At 45.6% G+C, this 21,856-nt stretch overlaps 1 pseudogene; it reads left to right on the forward strand.

Annotated features, from left to right (window-relative positions):
• The first annotated feature begins 275 nt into the window (after positions 1-275).
• LOC136125420 (mitochondrial import inner membrane translocase subunit TIM14 pseudogene) overlaps positions 276-21,856 on the forward strand; it is a 34,803-nt pseudogene continuing 13,222 nt past the window's right edge.

Consider the following 21,856-nt stretch of genomic DNA (forward strand, 5'->3'; position numbering starts at 1 on the left):
CAGAGGTGAAAATGAAAGCAAATTCCTACTTTCCTTTAGTTGAGTTTGTGGATATTTTTAAAGCCCTAATAATCTAAGATCTCCTGGTCTCTCGCCATCTAAGGTTTACATAAGATCTTCCCCCCCCCCCCCCGCCTTATCTGCATCCTTCTGGAAATGTTTATAGAATCCTCAGGGAAGGCAGTGAAATGAAGCTGGAACAGGCCCATCCTTGAGGGACATAGGACCCATCTGGATGCCGAGGCGCTTTTGCCCCTGCAACGTTAGTGGTGGTGATGGAGGTGGGGAACGGGGCGTGAAGAAGATGTGGAAAGATGAGTCCATTCCAGTCCTCACAGGCTTCAGCATCCAGTCGCAGGCTGAGCTAAACAAAACACCTAAGGAAATGTTTCTGTGGCTTATCCAGAGAATAATGCCTGTGTCCCCTCTCTTCCCAGCCAGAAAACCCCATAGGACAATTTTGTGTGCGGGGAGCGCTGTTTCGGTCACAGCCGGCTTCCAAGTGCAGCAAGAGAAAGAGACCCTTGGCCGCAGGTGAGCGGTCCCGCATCCCTCCTCCTGCACACTGGTGCCAGGTAAGCAGGGCCCCTCTCTCCACAGAGGTACCGCCCGAACCGGCCTCGCCCACGTGCACACCGAGGTGCCTGGAAAAGTCCTGCACCAGCAGAGAGGTAAAGCCCAGGCCCCTTGCCAAACCAGCAGGCCCGGGCAGCTGTGGTCAGGCGTGGCCCCTCCTCTACCCTAATTCAAACAAACCTCCCCTGGAAACCCGGGCAGTTCTGTTTGCAAAGGGCAGGCTGCAGCCTCCGCAGCTGCCCAGGCCTCTCAGAACCGTCAAGAGCCAGGTTGCCGTAGTTTGGAGCACAGCTCTGCTAATAAATCTCCATCCCCAAGCCCTTGACTGCCTCCACTGGGAACTGAAGCCCAGCCTTTCCGAGCGCCCCCTGGCAGCCCTGCTGCATTGCCAAGCCTTGACTGCAGGGCCCTGGCTGGCGGCCTTTCTGGATTTGCCTTTTTTCTTCACCTTTCTCCCTCCTCCACCCCCTCATCTCACCTCTACTTGAGCATTCACATTTCTATTTCCGGCCAACTGATTTTAGAACCTATGGGAGTTCAAAGAAACCTTTAGAGGGTTTTGCAATCCACCCGTGCTCCTCTCCCCTTGAACTTGGACATGCTGAGGAGGTGGGAGAACACTGGTCCCAGAGCTTGGCACCCAGGGTTCTCAGTTCTGCCTCTAGCTCTGTGACCTTGGGAAAACCATGCACATCTGGCGTTTTCCAGGTGTAATGACCTATATATACTACCAAAAGTAAAATGGATGGCTAGTGGGAAGCTGCTGCATAGCACAGGGAGATCAGCTCGGGGCTTTGTGACCACCTAGAGGGCTGGGATAGGGAGGGTGGGAGGGAGGGAGACGCAAGAGGGAGGAGATATGGGATATATGTATATGTATAACTGATTCACTTTGTTATAAAGCAGAAACTAACACACCATTGTAAAGCAATTATACTCCAATAAAAATGTTAAAAAAATCAACAACAATAATAAAAAAAATAGTGAACATTTGAGTTAAATGAATTTTGAGCCCCAAACTCTAACATCCTAGCCGATGGAGTAGTTCTTTTCGGTTGTCTGAATCTGTGCTGTACTAAGCAGTGAGGATAAAGCTTTGCAGATGCCTGCCCTGTGCAGAGAGGCTGGGAGCGCATCTTCGGGCTTGATCCTGCTGTGGAGCTGGCTCAAGTCCAATCGCTGGCAGCAGAATTGCTCTTTGTCCCATAGCCCTTCACTAATAGCTCTTTACATAGAAACTGACATGCTGACTTGTCTATCTCCCACTAACTCTTATGGGAAGGATACATGCATGCATTCATTCATATAATCAACGTGTTTTATATTAAATGCCCACTATGCGCCTTGCTAGGTGCCAGGAGACAATGATATGCATAACAGATGTGGTCCTTGCCTTCAGGGAGCTTACAGTCTAGAGAGAGAGACATAGGTAAAGCCAAGAAGCACAGAAATCTGTCATGACGATCACGGCGGGAGCTATAAAGCGAAGTTTAGAGAGCTGTGAGTGTGTGAGAGGCTCCGAGAAGCCGCCCCTGAGCATCGCGACTGATGGAAACTGAAATCCCAGGGTGAGTCGGAGGAGTAAAGAAGAGCAGAGGCTGGGCGTCCCTGGTGGCGCAGTGGTTGAGAGTTCGCCTGCCGATGCAGGGGACGCGGGTTCGTGCCCCGGTCCGGGAAGGTCCCACATGCCGCGGAGCGGCTGGGCCCGTGAGCCATGGCCGCTGAGCCTGCGCGTCTGGAGCCTGTGCTCCGCAACGGGAGAGGCCACAACAGTGAGAGGCCTGTGTACCGCAAAAAAAAAAAAAAAGAAGAGGGGCAGAGGGAAGAGCGTGTCGAGCAGAAGGGCCAGCAGGTGCAAAGATTCAGAGGCAGAGGGAAATCTGGCTGCAGCAAAAATGAGGGACAAGGGGAAGCATCTCACTCACCTTTGCATCAGGACCCCCAACTCATACCTGACTCTTACTGTGCAAGCTCAAAAAATGTTTGCTGAATGCATGAATGAGTGAATGACTTGTATAAACTCCCCTTTCTGACAGACGTCAAGCTGCCTATTTTGTACAGACTCAAAGATAAATGCATCAGTTCTTCCTTATTGCTATTGTACTTCACCATAGTGGAAGTAAGTTTCCTAGAGTCTGAACGACAGATTATGCCCACAAGTTCCAGTGTGGAGATGGGCACTACTTGTTTAAATGTGATAATTTAGGTTAAATATATACAGATTAAAATACTGTTGGAAGGTTGGAGAATCGCCAGATATAACAAATAAAAATATTCCATGAGCCACTGTGGAAAACGGTACGGCAGGTCCTCAAAATGTTAAACACAGGATTACCATGTGATCCAGCAACTCCACATCCAGGAACGTAGACTCAAAAGAATTGAAAGCAGGCAATCAAATAGATACTCGCTCACCCACGTTCATAGCAGCATTATTCACAGTAGCCAAAAGGTAGAAACAATCCAAATGTCTATCAACAGATGAATGGAAAGACAAAAAGTGGTACGTACATACAACGGAATATTATTCAGCCTTAAAAAGGAATGACATTCGGATACATGTTACAACATAGATGAGCTTTGAAAATATTATGCTCAGGTGAAGTAAGCCAAACACAAAAGGAACACTAATATGAGCTACCAAGAGTAGGCAAATTCAAAGAGAAAGTGAATTAGAGGTTATCAAGGGCTGGGGCGGGGGGGCGTTATTATTTACTGGGTACAGAATTGGGCGCATTGAATAAGATCTTGACGTGGATGGTGGTGGTGATGGTTCCACAGCATGTGCACGAACTTTACTGAATCGTACTTGGGGTTGAAATAGTCAATTTTATATTATATAAATTTACCACAATTTTTTAAAAGCACTTTTCCTTCAAAGAAAAAAGCCCATGTAATACTTGGGACACGCCTAAACTGAAAATGTATTTATTGTTTATCCAAAATTTGAAATGTAGTTGGGCATCCTGTATTTTCTCTGGCAGCCCTAATTGAGAAGCGCACTGTTCACCATGGGCTTCCTAGAACATTTCCAGGATTCAGGAACCATCCTTTTAAAAGCAAAAATCAGTGCTTGTGGTCTGATAAGAATGAGAGTACAAGCCAGGTGCAGAAAATCAGGGGGGTGCCTGCCCTAATTATAGACTCAGCCCTAGACACAGGCCATGAAGCGACTCCCTCAACCCTCATTCACTCCATCAGTGAACAGGTGAAGATTAGAAATCTTGGTTGGGTTTCCCATCTGTTGTTTAATCACCGTGATCCACAAATGCAGTAAAAGCTGGTTATAAACCCCTTCTTACGATTGACCACGTGGCTAGAATTACAGTTGCAGATGGCGACGCTCACATGATAGCCTTGTCCCCCACCATCGATGCATCTTCACACCAGAGTTGGTAAGAACCCATGGGTGCCCAGATGCCTAATTGTACAATCATTTGCACCCATGCCTTCTCAAGGAAAGAAACAGCTCATCGTGCAGCAAGAAACAACAGGTGTAAAAGGCAAAGGCCACTTTGGAACCATTTGGACCAAAGAACACGGCTCAGCGTAACAAGAGCACCCACAGACTTGGCACGCCTGCGCTCATCTGTCTGCGAGATGGGCCTGAAAGCAGACCACAGCGCGGAGTCTACGGCTGCTGTTCCAGGTGGTCCCACCCACTCCTTCTCTCAACTGAGACTAAAGGCAGCCGGGGAGGGCACGGCATGAAGAGATGGGTCGTGTCCAAGCCATTTTTACTAGGTGCTGACAAGTCACCGCGAACGTCTGGAAATGGCGTAGCACGGCAGAAACACGCAGGTCACCATGCACTGGTGAATGATTACTAGCGGAGAAATTCATCACAGGCTGCTCTCAGCTCCCATCACATAAGGAAGTGTTACATTAACAAGAGGGCAGGTCCCTCCCCAACGCAGCCCCCCACCACCACCACCTGCCACCCCACTATTTCAGTTTGTGTTGCATGGAGGGAGGGGAGCCCAAAGGCAGGGGGGAGTTAATTCAGCTACACTCATCAAAAAGGGGGTCACGGTGGCAGCCGAAGCCAACTGAAGCAGATTCGAGCTGCATGCCCCAAGAGATTCTTTCCTTACCGCCTGCACCAGCTATGACCACTGCAGTCTGGCAACGATCTATGACATTAAAACAGAATGTCTTTTTTTTTTTTTTTTTTTTTTTTTTTTTAGCTGTTCATGTCACTTGCTTTCCATCCTGGATGTGTGTGTTTCCCCGTCCATGTACCTGGCCTTGTCTCTGTTGGCCCCGAGGTTGCCTGGTATTTCTAACCTTTCCTGGTGAATGATTATCAGAGGAGAAATTCCTTAGAGGCTGCTCTCAGCTAGACACAGGCAGATGTAAACACAGACAGATGTAGAACGTAGTGGGTGCCAGCCTAGAACCCGCACCGGAGACTGCGGAAGACTAGGATGAAAAGATGCTGGCTTTGGAGCCTCTCTGGATCAACACGATTTGGGGTGATGGGCACAAGAAGTCCCCCTTTTGTGGCAGCCAAGAGGACATTATAGATGGAGTGGCCTTCGAGTCCTTGGTAGTCAGTGTCACAGGCCGTCATTGTCTCGTTCCTCTTTCTAATCTCTTCTCCAATTACCACTTCCCACGTTAAAGAATCACAGGGCACAAACGGAAGGTTAGCAGAGAGTCAAAAGCATGCAGACAGAGGGGTCAGTAGTTCTTCTTTAATGAGATTTCTGCTCCTTCAAATTGCCATTCACATGCAGAGAGGCCAGCCAGCTGAACCTGCTTTTTTTTTTTTTTCGGTACACGGGCCTCTCACTGCTGTGGCCTCTCCCATTGCGGAGCACAGGCTCCGGATGCGCAGGCTCAGCAGCCATGGCTCACGGGCCCAGCCGCTCCGCGGCATGTGGGATCTTCCCAGACCAGGGCACAAACCCGTGCTCCCTGCATCGGCAGGCGGACTCTCAACCACTGCGCCACTAGGGAAGCCCCGAATCTGCTTTTAAAGTCAAATGCAGAGCCAGGCCCAGAACAAACAGTCTCCACCGGTGCCCTCCCCAGGAGACCAGAAAACTCAGCACCTTGGCCTCGCCCCCGTGCCAAGCCCCTCACCACTCAGAGGCCCTCCCCGGTTCCTGTTGAAAATGTTAACCTAAAGCGGGAGAGGAGCCCCAGCACGCCCGCCAGCCAGCCAATACGATGTTAAATATTACACCTCCCTGCCTGGGCCCGGGCTGAAAGCCGCCATTTCGTTATGCAGCTTCCTCTGGGTTAAGGAAAAAAGAGCACGCCTCTCCCAGATGCGCCCCACGGAGACCTGCCCTCAGTCTCCCCAGCGCTCGGCAAACCTTCAAAACTGTTCAATTTGTCTAAGCCCCATCCATCTTTAATGTCAGAGTCAACATTTTCTCGTCTCCTCGTTTTTCAAAGCAGCCAAAAAAGAAAATGTCACTGCATTTGGGGCCCATTCAAAAGTCAGCCTTAGATGGATGTTCTGTTTCATTCTCCCTGTGTCTTTATCTCCCGTGGAGTCTTTAGGGGCTGCATCTCGACCCCCCCTCCATTCCTGTGTTCATTTGGTGTCTTGATGTCTCCCCTCTCTCATACGCTCACTTGCCTTCTTCTAAAGCATCAGCGTTAGAACCCACAAAACTCTCTGTGACTGCAGCCCCTGCTAAGGGGACATCATGTCGATTTGGGCGGGGGGGGGGGGGGGTGGGGGGGTGGGAAGGGAGCTTGCTAGGTGAGGCTGTCACCACCCCTATCAACATCCTGCCAGGGATTTGGAGGTTGAACAGCTGATGTAGGTAAGTGTCCTCAGTGCTGCCTTTTAGAAACCGGATTCTCCAAATTTGTGCAAAACACATGGAATCATCCCAAGCTGTAACAGTTTGGTTGGGAACGGTGTATGCACCTCCTCTCCCCGTATGCCTTAGAAAGACTCTTTAAGCCATGAAGGGCAGGCGGCAGTTCTGATGAAGATGCCAGTCGGAATGCATCTCTGACAGCCCCTGGCTCACCCAGGAGTGGGGAGCTGATGCACTGATTGATACCTGGGGGCGAGGCTGTCAGCTGGGAGGACACAGGAAGGAGATAAGGGACTCAGTCAGTGTCAGACCGTCCTGACACACGTCGCTGTAAATCACTTTGGGGAAACATTCTAACCTGCCAAGAGCAGAGAAGGGTGAGTAAGTAATAAAGAAACAGGGTGAGAAGCAGCTGTGTGGGCTGCCGGCTCTGGGATGGACCCTGGCCTTGGCTCTAGATGGAAATGTACAAAACTCATAGAACTCCATCCAGCCATCCTCAGCCCAAGCGGAGGTACAGCACTTAGTTCATTGCAGTGGGTTAAAATAGAATGCAGGGTGAATTTTAGAGTATATAAATTATGCCTCAGTAACACTGCTATAAATATAGATATTCCAACCAGTAGCCCAGGATGACTGCAGTAAAAATCCTCCGTCCCCACCCCTGCCCCCTGCCACCACCCACCGCCTGCAGGAAGGCAGTAGAGACCACTGTTGACTGTTCTCACCCTGCCTTTGCCCAGATACCTGGAGTGAGAAGTAGCCCATGGTGAGCTGTGAGGAAAACAGGCCTTAAAGGTGCAACGTTTTGATGAGAAAAGATTCCTCCAATTCCAGAAAGCCCCAAGACTGCACTTCAGCATCCCCCAACCATGTTGCAGATGTGATTAGCACTGGCCAAACCCATTTTAGAGATTGTCTTTCAACATGTTTTAACTAGACATTTAAAAATAATAACCTTATTATTTTGTCCAGGGGACAGAGTTGAAAATACTGAACGGATTAGTGATTAATGAATTGCTGGCAGGTGTGGGGAGCAACCATCTACGGCTTCTTAGCATTTTCTCCCTTTCTCTCTTAAGATCATTCCTTCTTATTTTAATTAATTTTTGCCACCGCAGCACTTCTCTTATCAAATTTTCAAATAAACTAGGCAAATAGAGTGTACTGAGACCAAAGTACTCAGTATGACGTTTAATTGGAATTGCAGCCTTGCTTTCTCCCAGTGGAATCTCAGGGCACCTGGAAGCTTTCCCTGGCAGTGGAATTGGACTCCAAAAGTGCATTGTTAGCATCTAGTTCATCTTCCTTTCAGGTGCCAAGGGCACGGCTTGATTGAAGCAAGGAGCCGTAAGACGTTGGGTGTTTGTGGTACTCTGGTGAGGAGCAGAGGCGGGAATTTAACAAGGCTGTGGACCTTCTCCCACCCGCCTGCCTCACCATTCACTTCTGTGTGTCTGCACTGCATGCGTACACAACAGTGGGTGCACCATCCAGCTGCTGGAAGTGTCAAGGTCCAGTGGCAACCATGTTTGCAGCATCTCTCTGGGCTCTGCAGGAGGGCTCCCATCATTTATCACTCACGCGGGAACAACTAGGTCTGATGCAATGATGCTGAACCCAAGCCATGGGCAGAGGACGGGAGACAGGCAGGACCTGTGCTTGTGTACAAGGCCCCCAGCACTAGACTCTCAAGGAATGTGGGCTTCATATGAAGCTCTGTTCTTTCCAAAGGGACAGCTGCTCAGAAAGGCTACGGTGAAGTACACTTCCTACTCTGCAGGGCTGTTTCCTGAAAGAGTGAACAGGCATCTCTAACTACCAGAGGGGATTTTGGGGATGTAGGTCTGTAATGGAGACTGAGCTATTGGCTCCTTCAAAATAAGTTATGAGTTTCAGGACATTACTCTGGTGCCTTCTCACCATTGGGAGATTCCTGAGGACCAAGGGCCTAGGCTGTCTTCTCAAAAGCAGGCAAATTGTTGAGCCATGACCATAGATTTATCCAGAAATGATGATTAGGAGGAATAGAGAAGGAATGGAAGGGGAGTTTTAAAAGTGGGTCTCTGGGACTTCCCTCGTGGTGCAGTGATTAAGAATCCACCTGCCAATGCAGGGGACACGGGTTCGAGCCTTGGTCCGGGAAGATCCCACATGCTGTGGAGCAACTAAGTCCATGCGCCACAACTACTGAGCCCGTGTGCCACAACTACTGAAGCCTTTGTACCTACAGCCTGTGCTCCGCAACAAGAGAAGCCACCGCAATGAGAAGCCCGTGCCCCACGACAGAGTAACCCCCCCCCCGCCCCAACTAGAGGAAGCCCAAGTTCAGCAATGAAGACCCAACTGGGCCAAAAAAAAAAAAGTGGGTCTCTGGTGGCCACTGTGTCCTTCAGCCCAAAGTATTTGTCTCCAGATAGAGGCAAAGATAGAAGTAGTTTGCTTTGACTGATGGAGCCCAGATGATGCCTTGTCATCAAGCATTTCGGTAACTGGGAGTTGAAAGGTAAAGTAGGGAGGGGGTCACAGGGAAGGAGCCATGGGGGGTGGGGACACTGCTGGCCGGGAAGCTGGTAAACAAATGAGAGGTGCTTCTGGGGGCTTCTAAACCATGCAGGCGGAGTGAGGGACCCAGACAGAGGGAAGATTCTCTGGTACTTCTCTCTACAAATCTTTTTCTCTCTCCCAAGTTTGGAAGCATCGAAGAACTGGAAAATTGGGATTGGGATCCCTAAGGGGTTTTCTAAAGTAGCCACGTATATAGTTTTTTAAATCCTCACAGATAGACCACTGGGCAACAATAAGAAAAACGAGGTGGAAGAAGAGGAAAATTCTTTATATATAAATGTGAAAAGATCTTTAAGATCTTAGGAGTTCCCTGGCAGTTCAGTGGTTAGGACTCTGCACTTTCACTGCCGAGGGCCCGGGTTCAATCCCTGGTCAGGGAACTAAGATCCTGCAAGCCCGGGGAAAAAAAAAAAAGATCTATAGTTAAGCAAAAAAGCAAAGTGAAGAACCATGTCTAGCACGTGGGACAGGCTCTATAAGTTGCAGGGTCCAGTGAAAAATGAAATTGAGGGGGTTCAAAATTTAAGAATTTCAACAGCACAAGAGCAGACATTAGCCAAGCGCAGGACCCTCCTGCCCCTGGGGCCCTGTGTGACGGCGGCACATTCGCTCTCCGCACCCACGAAGCCAGTCGTGCTGGGATGCTACCATGCAGTAAACCTGAAATGTTGCATAAGAAATAAATAATGAGGTTTACTTATGGAGGTGGTGAGAACTAGCGGGAATGAAGAAGGAGGAAGGAGAATTTCCACTCTATGCCTATTTATACTTTTTAATGTGTGAGCCGTGTAGATGAGTTACCAAGTCAAAAAATGAGGGCTTCCCTGGTGGCGCAGTGGTTGAGAGTCCGCCTGCCGATGCAGGGGACACGGGTTCGTGCCCCAGTCCGGGAAAATCCCACATTCTGTGGAGCAGCTGGGCCCGTGGGCCATGGCCGCTGAGCCTGCGCGTCCGGAGCCTGTGCTCCGCAACGGGAGAGGCCACAACAGTGAGAGGCCCGCGTACCGCAAAAAAAATAATTAAAAAATAAATAAAAATAAAAAATAAAATTTTAAAAAATGAAATAATTTAGAAAAGTCCTCAGGGCTGTAAAGAACCGCACGCGGACTCTAAGCAATACATGGCTCCCATTCACATTTCTCAGTGATTCCATGTTGCTACGTGGAGGTCCTGGTGATGGGAAGAAGCTCAGAGAACAGAGGCATCTGACTGAAGCCACAACTGTCCTCTTTCTCACCATTCACGCACTTGCCACTGGACTTAGATTTCTAAGAAGCCAAATAAAGTGAAACATGTTATCTCCCTCCGTGATCTGTGAGGCTCTCTTCAGCCTCCTGAATGTCACTAGGCCTCAGGCACATGAGCCAGTGGCTACTTTACAGCTGCCGTGTAGGGTAATAAGTGCTATTCTTGTGAGCAGAGGGACTCCAGATCTCTTTAAATGCATGGGTTGCATGAATGTATCAGTAATAATGGTAGTAATCAGTAATAACAACATGTTCCAAGTTTAAAAAGACACCTTATGTAAAATAGATAGCTAGTGGGAAGCAGCCGCATAGAACAGGGAGATCAGCTCGGTGCTTTGTGACCACCTAGAGGGGTGGGATAGGGAGGGTGGGAGGGAGATGCAAGAGGGAGGGATATGGGGATATAGGTATACATATGGCTGATTCACTTTGTTATACAGCAGAAACTAAACACAACATTGTAAAGCAATTATACTCCAATAAAGATGTTAAAAAAAAAAAAAAAAAGACACCTTCATGTGTCTCCAGAATGGTGCAACCCAGAGAAATGGAAGCAGAATGTGAAATACTCCCGAACTACAGATAATCATAATAGTTTGCACGTATTGGGTATCTACAATGTACGGAAGGAATTATTCATTTAATCCTCATGTTTCCCCTCAAGGCAGGTCCTACTATTTTTCTCATTCTATGGATAAGGAAACTGAAGTCCGAAGAGGAAAAGTAACTTGCCCAATATTACCCTGTGAAGAAAGGATGGAGCCAGACTGGAACAAGGACATTCTGGCCCCAAAGCCCACACTCTTAATCATTAACCACATAGGAGGAAGCCCCAGTTTTAATGTAAATGATCTATATAATATTGAAATAAAATGTAATAATTCTTCTCAGCTGTTTCACCAACAGAATCTTCCTCTGTCCAGAACACAATAGAGCCAATTTGGAAGTAAGGGCTACCTACTTTCATTTGTATAGATGTGGCTATGAATTCTTTTGTGCCATCAAGTCAAATGAACACTAGGTTCACCATTGTTTAAGGCCCACAGTAGTGCTCGGTATGGACTGCACCCCCTTTTTCTTGGAAACATTTCTTAAATTTTGACAACTTGACAGCTCTTGGGAACAACTCTCTCAAGACTTTCCACAAGCTCTCCAAGTGATGTAAGAGGCTGAGGTAGTTAAGAGGAGTGATGAGGAATTGGGTTGAGGAATTTCAAGAGTACCAATAAATCAATAACCCAGAGTCACAGAAGGTCAAGACCAGAGGCAGATGTGGGCACTCCTTAACTGAGAAAAGAAGACTCCAGGACTCAATTCAAATTGGCTGGAGAAGTAGTATGAAAGTCAGACCAAACCCCAACATTCCCTTGGGAACTTTTGCCCTTCTGAATTGCCTGGGACACCAGGAACCAAGTATCTCTGTGAGAGAAGTGTATCGATATATACATGTGTACCTTCTATCTTGTTTTGCATTTATCTTCCACTAAATCATGGTGATTACTTTGATGGAAAAGCCAATTTCAGACATATCTTTCTTTCCCAGAACCTAAAACACTACAAAGCAAAATAGATCCTTGATATACGTTTGTTGAAATGATGAGTGAATGAATGAATCAGTTGAGGTACTTCCATATTCCTTAATGGCCAGGTTATATAAGCAATATCTCATCATGACAATCCAACCCCTCCCTGCAGCCAACCAATGATTTCAAAATCATATGAAATATTCAAATGATTTTTATTCTGTTGACACTTTGTGATAATTGCTAGAAATTCTTTTCCCAGTAGGCAGAAGCTGGAGATGAAACAAAGCCAATATTAAATTTCTTCATCAAGAATTGGAAAGTGCTGGGCTTCCCTGGTGGCGAAGTGGTTGAGAGTCTGCCTGCTAATGCAGGGGACACGGGTTCGAGCCCCGGTCTGGAAGGATCCCACATGCCGCGGGGCAACTAGGCCCATGAGCCACAACTACTAAGCCTGCGCGTCTGGAGCCTGTGCTCCACAACAAGAGAGGCCGCTATAGTGAGAGGCCCGCGCACCGTGATGAAGTGTGGCCCCCGCTTGCCACAACTAGAGAAAGCCCTCGCACAGAAACGAAGACCCAACACGGCAAAAAATTAATTAATTAATTAATAAACTCCTACCCCCAACATCTTCAACAACAACAAAAAAAGAATTGGAAAGTGAAAACAAAATGTCTTGAATATAGTAAAAGAGGGACATTTTGCAGAGCAGCTTAATATATTGCCCTGGAATGCCTGAAAGTATTTGTGTGATATTGTCAAGTAACTACTCAATAAATGCTTTAAAGCTTGTTTGGCTTGTTCAAATTTAAAATACTAAGAGTGGGACTTCCCTGGTGGTCCAGTGGTTAAGACTCCATATTCGCATTGCAGGGGGCCCAGGTTCAATCCCTGGTCAGGGCACTAGTTCCCTCGTGCCACAAGGAAGATTGAACATGCCGCAACTAAAGACCCAGCACAGCCAAATAAATAAATAAATATTTAAAATACTAACAGAGAGAAAAGAGGTTTGGTTGATTTTTACAAATTCAATATCCAAAGTAGTATGGAAGGAAATAAAACAGCTGGGATTTGTGTAGTTGCTAATTTAGCGGAAGAATAATCATCCAGCTAAGCAAAAATAATTCCTCTGCCACGTCTGGAGGAACCAGTTGCAGAAGGGAAGGTGTGATTTGGTTGCCAAAAGGACATTTTCCTTCCTGGAAAAAAAATTCTTAATTTTATGTAAATTAGTGTTTGGTCTTATTTATTTATGTATTTCTTTTTCTGCTTCAAAGTGATGAAACATAAGAAGTGGGAAGGTGGTCTCAGGACTTTTATGAGATTAATAAAGCCAGGATTTCTTGGGAAAGAGACTGGCTGAATCTTGGCCAGATGATGAGATACTATAAGGAGGTCAGTGTCCTAAAGTTTTCCAGTAAAAGCTGCAGGATGAGAAAGACTGCCAGTAGCTTGTGAGGAGAGGCCAAGGGATTTGTCTATAATCTAAAAGTAATTGAAAATCGGGAAGTTTTGCTTAAAGGGAAAAAAGGAAAAGTAAAGTTACAAAAAAACAATGATTGATAATAATCAAAGTCTAGTGGGACAAAGAACTTAACCCGAACATAGATTTTTTTACAGTAGTTCTTTGGATGTTGTTCTAAGTTCTCTACAGAGTATCACTTTCTATATTGCCTTCACTATTTTAAGAGTTAGATTTTCTTATTTGCATTTCTGTTTTTCTCAAAACGAGTGATTCTTTTTTTATTTATTTATTTTTTTTTTTTGCAGTACCCGGGCCTCTCACTGTTGTGGCCTCTCCCATTGCGGAGCACAGGCTCCGGACGCGCAGGCTCGGTGGCCATGGCTCACAGGCCCAGCCGCTCCGCAGCACGTGGGATCCTCCCAGACCGGGACACGAACCCGTGTCCCCTGCACTGGCAGGCTGACTCTCAACCACTGCGCCACCAGGGAAGCCCAAAATGAGTGATTCTTGAAATTTATCTGCGTCGGAATCACCAAGGAAGCTTTTTAAAAATGGAGATTCCTGGGCTTCCCTGGTGGTGCAGTGGTTGGGAGTCCGCCTGCCGATGCAGGGGACACGGGTTCGTGCCCCGGTCCGGGAGGATCCCGCGTGCCGCGGAGCGTCTGGGCCCGTGAGCCATGGCCGCTTGGCCTGCGCGTCCGGAGCCTGTGCTCCGCAACGGGAGAGGCCACAACAGTGAGAGGCCCGCGTACCGCAAAAAAAAAAAAAAAAAATGGAGATTCCTGAACCCAAGGTCCCAAAGAATCTAATTAGGTGGATATAGGGTTGGGGCTCAGGACTCTGTGTTTTAACAAGGAAATAGGCCCTAGGTAATTTGATGCAAGGAATTCACATCTCACTTTTGAGAAACTACTCTTATGATTTATGAAGCAGGTAATGTCCTGGGTCTATGCATCTGGAGCAAGGAATTACCACCAGATGGAAATTTATCAAAATTACGAGCATAATGGAAAGGAGAACTCTGAGAGGTCAGAGGGTAGTGATTTTATCATTTAAACATGATGTCGTCAAATAACTACTCAATAAATGTTTCAAAACTTAGTTTATTCAAATTTAAAATATTATGAGTTTAGAGATTTGGATGAATTTGACAAATTCAGTACCAAAAGTAATGTGGAAGAAAACTAAGCAGTGGATTTGTATAATGGCTAATTCATTAGAGTTTGAAGTCCAGGACACATAGAAACAGAACCCAGAGAGAAGGCTGGAGAGCTACAGAAACTCATTTTACCTACTTTTCCATTCTGCCAGCCTCTCCCTAGAAGTAATGACTTGATAATAAACTTCAAACTAATTTTTCATGCCCACAATTTAGAAATCGCTATGTGGTTGTGAATTCACCTTCCTCTCCAGGTGAGGCATGCCCAAATCTGCTTTACAAGTTCAAAGCATGTTCTTCTGATTTCATTGCAACCCCTCCCTCAACTGAAAAGACAGGGGAAGAAAACTGAATTGGATGAAAGGAACCTAGCACCGGACAGCATTTTGCCCCCTCCCAAATATGCACATGCCTCCTTCTCTCCCTCCTTTTATGAGTATGAGAGTTCCATGTAACAGTACAGTCCCAATACCAGGAATCTTTGTAATTTTCCTTTGTGGAATACCTGGGCTACTGTAGGTCAATAGAAAAGTAGGAAGAGTGGCTTCTTACCTAGATTCTGCAGAGGAAGATCCATTTTTCACTGACCCATCAGGATACCCATTCACCCAGAGAAGTAATAAGAGCTGAGACATACTAAGACACATCCCTTCTTAGAGAAGCTCAGCCCACACTGGCTCTGTAGAATCAAAGGTTTCTCAGAGGGCCCGTTTCCTAAAGCGTTTGTCATTTCAGAGGCTCTTCTGGCCCCTCTCTCGAAGGTCTCCACCTTGGTCATGCAGCTGTTAGCACCATGACAGCCATCAAAGAGTACATGCTTTGGGCAATGCAACCTCCTGCAGTGGGGAAGTGTTTGACTCAGAAAGTCACAGTCTTCCATACGGATCTCTCGTCTTCCCGTTTGTCAGTGACAGCAGATGGTACAAGGCATCAAACCCTTGCAGGAAGCCGCTGCCCTACAGCATGGTATGAGAAAGCATGGAGCATTGGGCTTCAGACACGAATTGCCTGACCAACAGCAAATCACTTAGTCTCTTTAAGCATCATTTTCCTCCTCTATTAAAGGGGTATTCCTACCTTCTGGGTTTGTGAGAATTTGAGATCATGTATTCAAAATGCCTGGGATATAATAGTTGATCAATAAATGGCAGTTATTAGTTTATGCATGAGCCTTAGGCTAAGGTACATGTGAACATTTAGTTATTAATTAGAAGGTAAACAAAAGTTGGCTGGAGGGAATTGCATTTGACCTTTAGCAAATTATTTCATTTAGATGCACTGATGCAAAAGTATCACATCTTATGAAGAAAGACAAAAATAAATCTGGCTGACAAAAGATATTTTAATAAATACTCAACCTCCCACCAACATCACATGACAGTCTATGGCCACCCCACTGTAATTTGTATGCCATTTGGGGAGGCTTTGTGCCTTTCCCTCTCTTGTCAAAGTCTAGCTGATTGGGGGCCGGATTCAGCTCGTAAAATCTTTTTTGAGTGCCTGCATTTAGTGGCTGCTCCAAAAAAAGGTACTCTCGATGCTTTTTCCCTTCAAATAAGCTTGCCACCAAATCAACTTGAGTGTACTGGGGTTGGTAGAGTCTCTCTAAATTATTCCCACACTGAGATCAGTTCAGCTGGTATAAAGTGATGCAGGAGCCTGACGTACCCATCCTTACGTGTCCCATTTTATTGACAGGCAAAGAGAACCTGCCGCAGTCCATATAAAGTAGTGATACTTTATAACATGGGGGCAATGTTATGAGATTTACTTTGCTTGCAGAACTATGGTCTACTACAGGGAGAACAGCATAGCTGTTCCAGCTGATGAGAGAAAGGGAGAAAGAAAAAATGACCAGGGCTTGCTACAGACTGGAAATAGAAGAGACACCGAGGCATCATGACCTTATCTTGGAAATCTAGAGACTAGATTGATGAGTGAGAAAAGAAGGAGTGTCCCAGGGAAGGATGAGGATCCATGAAGGCATTTCTGGGGAGGGCAATGCACAAAAGAAGAGGTTGAGGGGGATAAAGAGGCTGGGGCTGCCATTCTTTGAAGAACAGTCAGGGACAAAGAACTGACTGGCAGCCTTGGGGAAGAATGGAGCTAAGGCTACCAAGCTTAAAAAAAATAGAACTAGAAAAGGAAAGAAAGGGGAGCTGTAAGAGGAATCAATTACTGATACTATTCTGTTAGAAAGGACTTCAGATCCCATGACTAAAAGAAAAGAGATTTGTGTTTTTCACCCGCAATCCTCTCACGCTGAATCACATGTAAATGGTGTTATTGGGGCCTCATCTGGAGTGTCTCTGCCTCTCGACCTACCTACCTGGGATGAGGATGTGTTAGAAAGTCCAACCCAGTGAATTCTGCAAAAGGGCTCTGATTAACCTTAGAAAACTCCCACTGTACAAGCAGCCAATATAATAAGCTCGTATGTTGTGACTGATTACGCCCATTACCATTCCTGCATATTTCTGCCTTCTAATGCCCACAGAAGAGCGGGAAGGAGAGTTAGGCAAACATTTTTGGGACTGGTTTTATTAGGCTAATATACCAGGCATTGCCCATTTTGCATCCTGAGAGGCCATCAATCGCTTTAAACTTAGCATTTTCATTAGAAATCATCTATTTTAAATAATCATACAGTAAATCTTTGAAGTGCTTTTTATCCCAGGACCTCAACATACATTACCATTGCTGCTGAATCTCAGCATTTGGTAGATAGTATTACATTAATTTTCTAGATGGTTAAGCTAAAGCATCTAATGGTGAAATACAAAATCAGCTATAAAGGTAGGAAAGGAGTTCAGAGCACTCTGGGCGAAGCGCTTACCATTCACCTATATAACTATGCTTATTGATACACGCTGCTATCCAGATGCACAATTATGATCTAGGGGCAAGCGAAGACTCTGACCGTCCATTTGGAGAGGACATCACTCATGTTGGTGGCTGCCTGACATGTCTTAGATATGCTGCTTATGTTTGGGGAGCAGCTCACTTTCCTATCTCCCTTGCAGCTGCAGGGAAGACATGTGACCTGGGCTCTGCCAATCGGATGCACTGGTCGAGCAGCAAGTCTAGCTCCTGGTGCAGACGTTCAGCAGAGCAGATTATAGTGTCAAGTGCATGGTGGTGGCAGCACTGGCTTCCCCATCAGACCAGTCTGAAGGCAGAGCTGTAGGCATGTTTCTGGAAGTTTAGCCTCTAGCCTGGCTCTTTCGTCCTCTCAATGATTGAGTGAATTCCCCTGTACACGTTTAACAAATCCCTTCCCTGCACGATAAGCCAGACTCAGTTTCTGTCACTTGCAGCTAAAAACCCTGACAAGAATTCCTTTACATCCTATGGAAAATAGAGGTTTGCAGACTTCCTTTGCACTTTTAGAAAGGTTGATAGCTAATTATTAATTCTTTTTCGAAATTGAATGTCAATTTACTCAGTTGATATTTGGTATTTATAAATACCTAATATTTATTGAGCACTAAGTACAAAACTCTTTGCTAAGTATTACAGGAAATAGTTGCTGAATGCCTACTATGGGCTATATATCACACTAAGGGTTAGGGATATGAGGAAAATAAGCAAAAGCAGATGTGGCCACTACTTCTTAAGAGTTGACAGTCTACAGGGAAAGGCAGACAATAATTGAGGAATCACACTCAAAACTGTGAAATTGCTACAGTGATAAGTAATGTGAAGGGCTGAGAAAGCATCCCTGAGGGAAATATACGTTAGCATGAGATATGCCTTTGAAAAGAACACTCTAGGGTTAGTCAGAAAACGAATGGAAAGGAAGTGAAAACAAATGCAGACAGACCAGTTAGGAGGTAATATTAGTTACTCAGGAGGGAGATAACGGTAGCCTAGACTAGGGTGATAGGGGTAGAGTTAGAGAAATAAGGACAGACTCAAGAGATATTAAGGTGGTAAGATCGAGAGGACTTAGCAATGGACTGGATATGGGAAAGGAGGTAAGGTCATAGATGACTCCAGGTTTCTGACCTGAGCCACTGGTTAGATGGTGGTATCTGTCCCTGGGAGAACACTGGGAGAAAATCAGGTTTTATAGGGACAACATGAGCTCCATCTCACATGTGTTAAATGAGTTGCCTTTAAATCATCCATTAGGTCTGGCGCTCAGAAGAGAAGACTGGGCTGAAGGCATGAAAGAGTCCTTGTGTAATTGAAGTCATTGTATGAATGGGATTTCTTAGGGAAGAATATAGCCCAAGACCGAAGGGATGGCCTTGGTCCTCATCTTAAGGAGTGTCAAGTATAGGTCTAAATATTCAGGAAGCCACCCATCCATGGTTAACAAAAGGTAATGATAGTCTGCCTAGAAAACATGAAGGTGAACATTAAGGTGAAATGCCTTAATCCAAGAAACACATCTAGATCCTCTAGCTACAAACTCCTCTATGACAGGGATCACACACTCAAGGGCCTGGCCAGTCTACTGCTCAGTTAAGGGGCCAAGCAGGGGCTGTGGCGTATAGTAGAGGACATGTCCCATCTAAAGTGGGCAGTTGCTGGGCTTCCCTGGTGACGCAGTGGTTGAGAATCTGCCTGCTAATGCAGGGGACACGGGTTCGAGCCCTGGTCTGGGAGGATCCCACATGCCGCGGAGCAACTAGGCCCGTGAGCCACAACTACTGAGCCTGCGTGTCCGGAGCCTGTGCTCCGCAACGGGAGAGGCCACAACAGTGAGAGGCCCGTGTACCGCAAAAAATAAATAAAATAAAATAAAATACCTATTGTGTTTTACATGAACTTGAAAGGACCTTGACGGAAACAGTATTTAACCAGATTTCTAGAGTCAGAACCCATTCTCTGCTTCTGACTTGGAAACAATGTTTAATTACTGTAAATTATTTTCCCAACTGAAATCCCTTATCTTTCCCTTTCCAAATAGCATTGATAGCCCCAGAAGACTATTCTCCTACCCCAAACACTTTCCCTGGCTATTAATACTGTTCCTAAAACTATTTTCCACTGTCTAACACTCTACCATAGTTGGTCCTCCCTAAAAGCCCCTCTATTATTCAACTCTATCCTGAAGATAAGGGTATCACGGCTATCGCAGCCCCATGGTGTGGGATGTAGGGATAACCGAGCAGATGAACAAAGATGAATCATCTCCTGCCACTATAGAACAGCTTGGGGTCAGGACCGGGAAGGTAGGCTAGCCCAGGGGAAGGGACAGTCTGGAAGCCAACGACACAACTGAAGACTACAGAGTTCTGGAGTAATCTTGAAGATGACCTAGGACAGAGGGAAAAAAGAGAGAAAAACTAGAAAATAATGGGAGACACCAGCTCTCAATGTTAATTAGTTCTGGCCTCTGATTTTTTATTTATTTATTTTTGCCACTCAGCTCCAGTATATCTAGCTGCAAGTCTGGAAGGTATTTTCCATTTATGAGCGTTCAGATTTTTTTTTTTTTTTTTTGCCTTCTCAATATTCCTTTGCAGTGATACATTGCATGTGCTAATTATAACTGCCAGCTATTGACTAAATCTGATATGTAGATGAACTGGATTTATTTCTTAGATTAGTATTATCACACACATACATAATCGCTCACACAAAATCAAAACCTTCCTTTCCCATTCCTACATCTCTAGCCCCAAACCGTAATTATTATTATTATTTTTTTTTTTTTTGCGGTATGTGGGCCTCTCACTGTTGTGGCCTCTCCCGTTGTGGAGCACAGGCTCCGGACGCGCAGGCTCAGCGGCCATGGCTCACGGGCCCAGCCGCTCCGCGGCATGTGGGATCTTCCCGGACCGGGGCACGAACCCACGTCCCCTGCATCGGCAGGCGGACTCTCAACCACTGCGCCACCAGGGAAGCCCCCCAAACCGTAATTATTAAACAAAGTAACATGAAACAGACCATCAATACATGTGTGTAGTAAAGCAACTATTGGGATTTGCTCTGTTTCATCATATACTAGGTGAGTCAACCACACACCTTACTCTGTGTTGCAGCTCTCAAGGTGAATCTCCTTTGGGAGACATTACACAGCACCTGAAACAGAACCACTGTTGGTATTTGCTAAGGTATCTTGGTGTAGGTAAGAGCTTCCCCCCAAAATTCCCTTTCTGTCAACATTTGGCAGGACTTCTGTCAACAAAAATTACAACCACCAACACCTAACAGAGTGTCTGGCACATAGTCAATACTCAATACTTCTTTTTTAATCACAAGACAATCAAATGAAAATGAGCCATGTCTAATCTAACAATGAGTGAATATAGTAACGCACTTAGTGCCAAACACACAAGTACTATATAAATATTAGCTATTAGCGTTATTATTATTATCTAGAGTCACTGTTGCTTCTTGTTCCCATTATGGGAACCCAGAAGGGCCTCTCGCACTTCCTTCTCTCACTCCATGCCTCTTATTTAAATACTATCGAAACTTTCAAGTGTAAACCACCCCTCTTTCTCTCCCTCTTCCTCTCCCTCGCCCTCTCACTCTTTCTCTCTCTCCCTCCCTCTCTCTCTCTGTCACACACACACACAGTGAGAGAATGTGTAAGTAAGCAGCACAGCTCCCACGGAGGGAAATTTGGACACATCTATCAAAATTACAAATACACATACTTTTCAACCCAGAAGGTCACACTGGAGAATTTATCCTACAGATTAACTCATACCTAGGTGATAAACCATACGTAAAATGTTATTCATTTGCAGACTTGTTTGAAACGGCAAAATGGGAATCAAACCAAGTGTCCATCAATAGGGAGCTTATTAAATAAACCTTGGTACAAGCATAGAATTTGAATACTATACAGCAATGAAAAATTTTAAATGAGGAAGATTTCCATGTACTTTTATAAGATGATCTCCAGGATATATTGCTAAGTTTAAAAATAATAAGGCAAAGGAGAACAGTGCATAAAACATTCCAGATTTGGCATAAAAGTGAGGGGGGAGTGGATAAGTATATATACTTGTATTTGTTTTACATTAAGAAACTCTGGAAGGGTATGGAGGAAGATAAGAGGAATGATGGTCATGGCAGGGAATGGAGAATTAGGCAGGTAAGGGAGAGAGGAAGCAAGGAATGAAGGGAAAATATTTTACTATAATATTTTTAATTGTCTATTCAAAATAGATATAGATAGATGACAGATAAGTGATAGATGCACGGATAGATAGACAGGTAGATAGGTAGATATATAGATGATAAATAGACAGGTAGATAGGTAGATATATAGATGATAGATAGATAGGTTGATAGATAGATAGATAGGTATAGATAGATAACCCACCTTTCTTTTAAATGAAAAGAAAATCTGGTCTTATGACTATCTAAGGAGTAGATTCACCTGCCAGTGCTCTGTAGTTGGAGTGGATGCCCAGGAAGTTCAGCATCTGGAACAGTCTGTCCCCCACCTCCAGGCTGCTTCCCCTACCTACTGTGGGATGATGGGGACTTTGAGATGGGTAACTGTGCCTAGAAAGCTGGACACCTGTATTGGTTAACTTAATACAGTCTGCTGGGCTCTGGCCCTG

Source organism: Phocoena phocoena, chromosome 7, assembly GCF_963924675.1.
Source record: "Phocoena phocoena chromosome 7, mPhoPho1.1, whole genome shotgun sequence".
In the NCBI taxonomy this organism is placed as follows: domain Eukaryota; kingdom Metazoa; phylum Chordata; class Mammalia; order Artiodactyla; family Phocoenidae; genus Phocoena; species Phocoena phocoena.